This window comes from Theobroma umbraticum, unplaced genomic scaffold (genome assembly GCF_002168275.2).
Source record: "Theobroma umbraticum cultivar Fairchild unplaced genomic scaffold, ASM216827v3 scaffold_12.1, whole genome shotgun sequence".
In the NCBI taxonomy this organism is placed as follows: domain Eukaryota; kingdom Viridiplantae; phylum Streptophyta; class Magnoliopsida; order Malvales; family Malvaceae; genus Theobroma; species Theobroma umbraticum.
Window position 1 is genome coordinate 1,122,694 of NW_018397269.1, and position 8,729 is coordinate 1,131,422.

An 8,729-nucleotide genomic window follows, 5' to 3' on the forward strand; every position below is an offset into this window, starting at 1 on the left:
AAAAATTAAAATTATATTTTTTACTTTTAGATCTCCTTGATAGTTTAATGTGAAACTAAACACTGTAAAAATTTTTTAAAAAAATTATTTTTTCAAATGATATCATAATCAAATAGATTCCTTTTGGTGCTGAAAAATATGAATAGCTCTTTGTGTCAAAGCATTCTAACCACTCAAGGGCTTGGTCTCTAATGTTGTACACACGATTACAACAGATTCTTTTGAAGCCAAAGCGTTATGCCATAGGCTTGTGCTATCAAGTGGACAACGATTATCCTATTTTCTTCTTTGATTTCCAACAAAGCATCAATGGAGATGTTTTCTTAAAAAAAAAACTTTTTAAGAGTGACGGCATTCAAGAGAAAAATTATTAGTTTTTTTTCTTTTGTTGCCTTATAAAAGAGTGGCTATAATATGATATTTATATCTAGATTTAATTTTATTATTAGACTTATTAAGATTACGAAACAAGTCCTTAATATTATAAGAATTATAATATTTAACTAATACCTAATTAAACTCTTTTAATTAGATCCTTGGTAGTTAAAACTTAAAATTTGATTTAAGTCTAACTTAAATTATCACACTCTCAATTTAATCAAAATTGTAACCTTTGTGTATGACCTATTCGATTTTCAACATGTTGACAATGGAATTGAATTATAATTTTATTAATTAATTAATTTAAATGAATCATATTCAATTTTAAATTAACTAATTCAATTTCATAGATCAAGATTAACATCTAGTAATACATCATGGCCACTCAATTGTTAGGAGAATTAAAAGATTTTTTCATAACATTTTAGTGTACAGTTTATTAGTGTAATTCATTCCCACATCATCTATCCCAGAAATGATAAGATATTGGTGTAATGCTTGTTCTTGTTAACCTCCATATTTGTTCCTGTAGTTAGATCATTAGCTTTATAAAGACTTATGAAACTCATTTCATAATATTCTAATCACCTTGGCCAAGGATTTGATTAAGCTAATGTCAACTAAAACTAATGCAATATTTTTCCTTGAATTATTTGGGGTGATAATTCCTATCTTGACCACTCATTTGCCTTTATATGCTTCATACTATACCCAAAAATATTATGTATTAGCATCCTTGGTTAAGCACTCGTAAGGATGAAATCATAGCAGAGTACACCACAAACAAGACAACTTGGTGTCTTAAGTCGAGGGAATAGTTACATAATTGACACATGAGAAGTATTGCATAAATATTTAAATAAGGTACCAAATGCACTTCTCATGACAGGTCAGGTTCAGTGAACTTACTCTCCCATGGTAAGCATGCACATGTTAGTTCCTAGTATCTATATATTTCAATTTATAAAAGCGGTTACTTACTTCACAAGTAAAGAACATTGCATGTGTCGATCTTTGAACATTATTGATGCCCCATCTCAATAATACAATGATCAATAACTTTTAGAAATAATGTTTTGATGCATAAAGATCTCATAAGTGTTTTCCAATACACTTCTTTTGTAAGGTATATATAGTTCTATGGGCTTTATTTACATAAGTACAAAAAATAATTAAATCACAAACTTATAGACAAAGAACTATCTCATAATTATTATAAAGTAATAAAATATCATACATGAATAACTCAAAATGTAATTCCCATACGACAAAATATTAGCTTGCAAGGCTTATACTAATAATCTCCCACTAGCACTAAAGTCAATTGCCTATGTATTTAATGCTATTGTTCTCAACATGACGATTATGCTTTTGCTAAGACAATGCTTTGGGGAGAAGATCAATAATATTATCCTCAGTGGGTATACACTCTATGTAAATGTCTCCTCTTCCAATGATCTCTCTGATCACATAGTAATGCCGCAATACATGTTTGAATTTCTTATGAGACCTTGATTCCTTTTCTTGTGTGATGGCTCTATTGTTATCTTAATACAAAGGTATTGGATCAATAATGCTAAGAACCACATCTAGTTCAGTAATGAACATTTGAATTCAAACTACCTCTTTTGTTGCCTGAGACACAAAGATGTATTCTGCCTTAGTTGTAAAATTAACAATTGTCTCTTGTTTAGAACTCTTCCAACTCATTGCACCTCTATTGAGCGTGAGCACATATCCACTTTGTGACTTGCTATCAGGTTTATTAGTTTGAAAGTTTGTATCTGCATAACCCCTAACATAGAGTTCGTCTCCTCCATAGACTTAGAATATGTCTCTAGTTCTTCGTAAGTACTTTAAAATGTTTTTCACAACTATTTAGTGACCTTCACCATGATTAGCTTAGTACCTACTTGTGACCCTTAGAGCATAAAATACATCTAGTCTAGTATAAAGCATCACATACAAGATAGATCCTATTGCTGAAGCATATGAGATCTTACCCATGCGATCTCTCTCTTATCCTATTGCTGAAGCATATGAGATCTTACCCATGTGATCTCTCTTCTCTTGATTCTTTGGACATATATCCTTAGAAAGATTAATGCATTATGACATAGGCAAGTGTCCCTTCTTAGACTCTATCACGCTAAACCTTTTTAACATCTTGTCTATCTGTGTGGATTGGGAAAGACCTAACAACCTTTTAGATCTATTCCTATAGATCTTTATTCACAAAATGCAGGTTGCTTTTCCTAAATCCTTCATGAAGAATTATTGGGACGTGCAAATCTTCTTAGATTGCAACAATGGTATATCATTTTCTATTAGCAATATGTCATCAACATAGAGCACTAGAAAAATTATGGCAGTCCCACTAGCCTTCTTATAGACACATGGTTCATCCTCATTCTTGATGAAGTCAAATCCTTTTATAGCTTTATCAAAATAGATGTTCTAACTTTGAGAAGCTTGCTTAAGTCCATAAATGGACTTTTGAACCTTTCACACCTTATTGGCATTAGCATTAGATGTAAAATCGTCAAGTTGTGTCATGTACATTTTCTCTCGTAAATTTTCATTAAGGAATGCAATTTTTACATCCATATGACATATTTCATAATTAAGAGATGCAACAATTGCAAGTAAAATCATAATAGATTTAAGCATAGCATTTGGTGAAAAGGTTTCTTCAAAGTTAATTTTTTATCTTTGTTTGTAACCTTTTGCTACCAATCTAGCTTTAAAGGTTTGCACCTTGCCATTTACATCGGTCTTTCTTGTAAAAATCCATTTACACCCAATGGGTTTTATCCCTTCAAGTGGATCCACCAAAGTCCATTCTTAGTTGCTATCCATGGCATCCATTTTAGATTTATTGGCTTCTAGCCATTTCTCATAATGAATGTCTAATAACGACTCGTCATAAGTTGTAGGCTCATCATTTATGTGAAATACATCCCTTTTCAAAAGAAATCCATATCTCTCTAGAGCTTGACATATCCTACTAGACTTTTTAAGTGGTTGTACCTTTTGAGATTGTAGTTGTATATCAAATGTCACAATTTCGGCTCAAGTTCCAATGGAATGTCAATTTGTGGGACTTGAATTTCTTCGATTACAACTTTACTCCCACTAGGCTTTTCAATTAAGAACTCTTTCTCAAGGAAAGTAGCATTACTTGAGAGAAACACTTTTTGCTCAGTGGAATTATAAAGGTAATATCCGTGTATTTCTTTAGGATATCCCACAAATTTACATTTATTTGATCTCATTCCTGGCTTATCAAACATTGTATGCTTCACATAAGTAGTATGTCTCCAAATCTTGTCATAAAACAAGTTAGGCCTTTTTATATTTCATACGGTGTCTTATCAACTAATTTGGTAGAAACTTGGTTCAGTATGTAGCATTTTCTAGGGCATATCCCCATAATGATATAACAAATTTGTACAACTCATCATGGATCAAACTATGTCCTACAATATTTGAATCCTTCTCTCAAACACCTCATTCTATGTGGAGTCTTTTGAGGAATCCATTGTGTAAGAATCCCATTCTCTTTTAAATAATCTTAAAACTCTTTCTAAGATATTCTCTTCATAAGTCAAATCTAAGAGTGAGAATACTCTTCCTAGTTTGTTTCTCAACCTCCACTTTGCATTCTTTGAACTTATCAAAAGATTTAAATTTATATTTCATATTTCATCAAATATACATAGCCATAATGAGAATGGTCATTTGTGAAGGTGATGAAGTAAGAGTTACCTCCTATACCAATAATATTCATAGGACCACATACATTCGAATGTACAAGTCCTAATAACACGTCATCTCATTCACCTTTCTTAGTGAAAGGCAACTTGGTCATTTTACCAATGAGACAACACTCACACGTTCTATAAGGTTCATAATTAAATGGATTGATGTAACCTTGTTTGTGTAACTTGGTTAAGTGAGTCTCATGACATGCCCAAGCTTACAATGCCAAATGTAGGATAGTTTCGAATCATCTTTCTTTACTTTCTTAACCTCTATATTAAGCATGGGTCTCTTAGGATCAAGAATATAGAGACCGTTTGAGGGTGCCCTTGCACCATAATGAATCTCTCCCTTTGAGAAAGAACAACAATTACCCTTAATGCTAAATTCAAAATAATTATACAGTGCCAAGTATGACACAAATATGATATTTCAAGATATTGAAGGAACATAGTTGCAATCTCTCAATTCTAAAATCAACCTAGAAGGTAAAGGTATGGTAACTATCCTTATAATCGATGCAGCAACCTTCGCTCTATTTCCTACTCTTAAGACCACCTCTCCTTTTGTTAATCTTGTACTAGCTTCTAGTACCTTTACGTCATTACATAAGTATGACCCGCATTTAGTATCTAATACCCATGGTGACGAATCAATGGTTGATAGATTTAGGTCAACCATTTACATGGTCAAAGGTGAAACTTCTGCAAGTTTCTCATTCTTTGACCTAATCAAAAAGGTAATGATATCTTCCTTAATGACATCTATGCTTAACAGATATTTGAGAACGTTTCTCAACTTGATATACCAATCCAAACATTTTAGCCTAGATTTCATGATGGCATCAAGTATGTTGTGCAAAGTGGTGTGTATTCACATTCTAACAACCTAGACATTTAAAGAACGTTTATTGATTATCATGTATTATAATCAATTAAGATGAGATAGTAAATCTTAAATTGATTGATCTCATTATTTTCTTTAAGATGATAACTCTCCATATCACCTTGAGAGATCTTTACAAGGATTCTCTTAGTGGGTTAGGATACTAATTCATTCTAATCATGACCTTGAGTGTGCTCAATAAACCATAATAAGTGGATTAGGTAGGTAACTGAGCTTACCAATTGTATCTCTATACTCTTAAATCAACTAGGTGACAACATATTGCCCAAACATATCACATATGTTTCATCTAGCCATTGCCTCTAGTTTCCATAATGACCAAGTTTTCAAGCATGTGAATTTCATGAAACTAGTTGAGTAAGACCCATTAATAACTCAAACATACTCATGTAAAGTGTGACCTTGAGTGTGCTCAACAAGTCTCTGATTAAAAGAGCAGTAAGTTTATCTTGCTATATGGTGGAAGGTAACTTAATCATGCATGGTGTGAGACTTAATATTTACCCAAGGGATTTCCTTATTTGTTTTTATTAAAGTTTCAACTTTGCATGCGTAGCATTTATTAATTACATAAATAAATCTATCTCGAGCATACTACTTTACATCACATAGAATTTATTAAATGGCATAAAATAAATCTATCACATGCATCCTACTTTGGATGATTATGGACTTCATCTATACTAATTTCTTTGAGCCATCGAAGGAAATTAGTTTAGTCAAACATAGGGGGTAACATACAATATATTGTAATCTTCCTTCTTGTATCTTCATGGTGCCTTTAGGTCTTCATACTTGAATTGTAAAATAACTCCTAAACCAATCCTAATTTTTCACTTATATGTAATTAATTATATTTTATTAAAGAAACTTCGTGATATATCCGATGGGAGTTAGGCGAGGAGAGAATTTTACAAACCTTGAAAATCAAGAGAAAAGCAGGGTGTGCAAACTCTATTTAATAAACAAATACTATGATAAAATTTAACCATACATCCACAATCATATTGGGCTTAGTCCATAATCATCCACATTCACCCATCCATATGAATATAAAACTAAAACTAAAACTATGTCTTATTTTAATTATTAATCATATGAGATGTCTGAAATTGCTGTGCAACTAATTTTGAGTTCCTTTTTAATTCTATGTATAAAAACAATTTTTCATATATGGAAAGTCTTTACTAATCAGTATTAGTAACATTATCCATTCTTAATCTTATTAGGATTAGAATTAAAATATTATTACAAATTAAAACATTTTTAATTTGTAATCTTTAAACGTTTTAAGTAACTTGTACTAATATTTTTAAATTAAAGATTATGTGTCTTCAATTATCTAATCTCATTAGATAATTTAAATCTAATATTTAAGATAACATTATCTTTAATAATATTTAAGTGTTCTATTTGAATTTCCTTTCTTAAAAGAAGAAAATTAATTCATGATATACATTTTGTCCATATTTGTAGGAATCAAATTCCTAAATTTATGGATGTGATTAATTGAATTTTGATATCTTTATTTTAAAAAATTCAAATTCTTAATTTAAATGTATCAAAATTTATCTTGTAGAACTTTTCCTTAAAATATTGTTTATTAAATTAGTGTTTTTAATTGCACCAATTTAGGCTACAAATATGGACATTAAAATCTCAACAACCATAACATTATAAAATTCTAGCAACATTGTACCAGTCATGATTTTGTGGCTTGATGTGGCAACAAATCAGGGAATTTAATTCCCAAATTTTAACCACGATTAGCTAACGTATGGACACTTTCCATATTAAAATTTCATAATTTTTAGACTTGATTTAATTAGCCAAAACCCCAAAAAATTGTAGCCTATGTATTCTGTACATAGTTGTAATTTTTGAGTTATATATGTGGCATTATGGTGGCATAAATCAAGAGATTAAATCCTTTAATTTTAATAATCTTTCCAAGCATCTTTTAAACATATTCAAACTTCAAAATTTATTCAAAAAGGTACAACAATTGCATAATTTTAGGACTCTTTGAAGATGACTTTCTAAGCCAAAACCATGCCTTGAAACTACTACTGGTAGTATGGGTTTCAACCATGATTTCATGGCCTTTCCTTTACCTTTTGCAACTGATAAGCAATTATATTGAAACCTTTTCAATGTAGATTACTTGTAAATTTTTTTTTCAGAATTTTTTGAAGCTTTTAACTCCTTATTAAAAACTGAAAATCGAACCACATGCAAATTTGGACAAAACTGAATTCTATCACAAAAACGCATCTTGTTTCCCATGAACTCAAATGCTTTTCTTGCCAAACTCTTTTGTGCATCTCATGCACTTATTGTTATGTAAAATTGAGATAAACGAGATTAGTTGTTGAAACAAATAAATATTGAAAATAAAAATCAAATTTTTGATAAACTACTTTAAAACATAATCGAAATTTAAAACTTACTTTATCTCTTCCGAACGCCTCACATCTAATCAGAATTGGAATTAAACATTACAAAGATATCGATTCACATTAATGCAAGCTAAAGGAGGCTTTGATACCACTACTAAGAATGGCATGATTAGAGCATCAACTTAGCGAAATAACAAAATATGAAACCATACCACCTATCTTTGGATCACCTTGGTAGTTTAATGAAAAGTTAAACACCATAAAAAAAAATTAGAAAATGGTTTTACCTTTTCAACTAACATTGTAATCAAATGAATTCCTTTTGGTGCTAAAAATATATGAATACTTTCTTGTATAAAAGAATCCTAACCACTCAAACGCTTGGCCTCTAATGTTACACATACGATTGCAACAGATCCTTCTTAAAGAAAGAGTTTTATGCCACGAGCTAGTGCTAGCAAGTGGATAACGATTTGTCTTTTTTTTCTTATTTGATTTTCAACAAAGAATCAGTGGAGAAGTTTTTTGAAAAGAAACCCTCTCAAGAGTGACCGCACTCAAGAGAAAAACTATTAGTTTTCTTTACTTTTGTTGCCCCAGAAAAGAATAGCTATAATATGATATTTATATCTAGGTTTAATTTTAAGGTAAAATACCTCCACCCTTTAAATTTTAATCGAAATTCTAAGTGAGTCTATTAGTTTTCAAAATGTGCACTCCACTTCAAGAGTGTAAACACCGTTAGTAGAGATTATGAAAGAACTAAAGTACTTTTTTTTCTATTAATTTAAAAAATTATTATTATATTTTAAAAAATAAAGAGCACCGATCGGTGCTCCCCAAGTCCCCAAGAAAGAGGAGCATCAAAGAGGGGAGCACTGGTGCTCTCTTAAGGAGCCCAATCAAGGCTCTCCAAGATAGATTTGACAATTCATGTTTTCGTATATGAAATGTGTCAAATATGATTAGACACAAAATACGTTAAGGTTAAATATGAATACAACACGAATAATATTCATATCTTAAATCTAAAACATATACACAAATACATTTAATACCTGTGTAATATGATATGACACAATTAACATGTTTGTTAAACATGTCAATATACGACAAGACATGATTAATAACACGATTAGCAAGATTAAATAAACATATTTACAATTAAATCTAATTTTATGATTTAAATTTAAAATCAATAATTAAAAAAATAATTTTAACTAAATAAAATAATAATAACATCAAATATAACAAAACAAAAGTTCAAAATTAGGGTTTAGG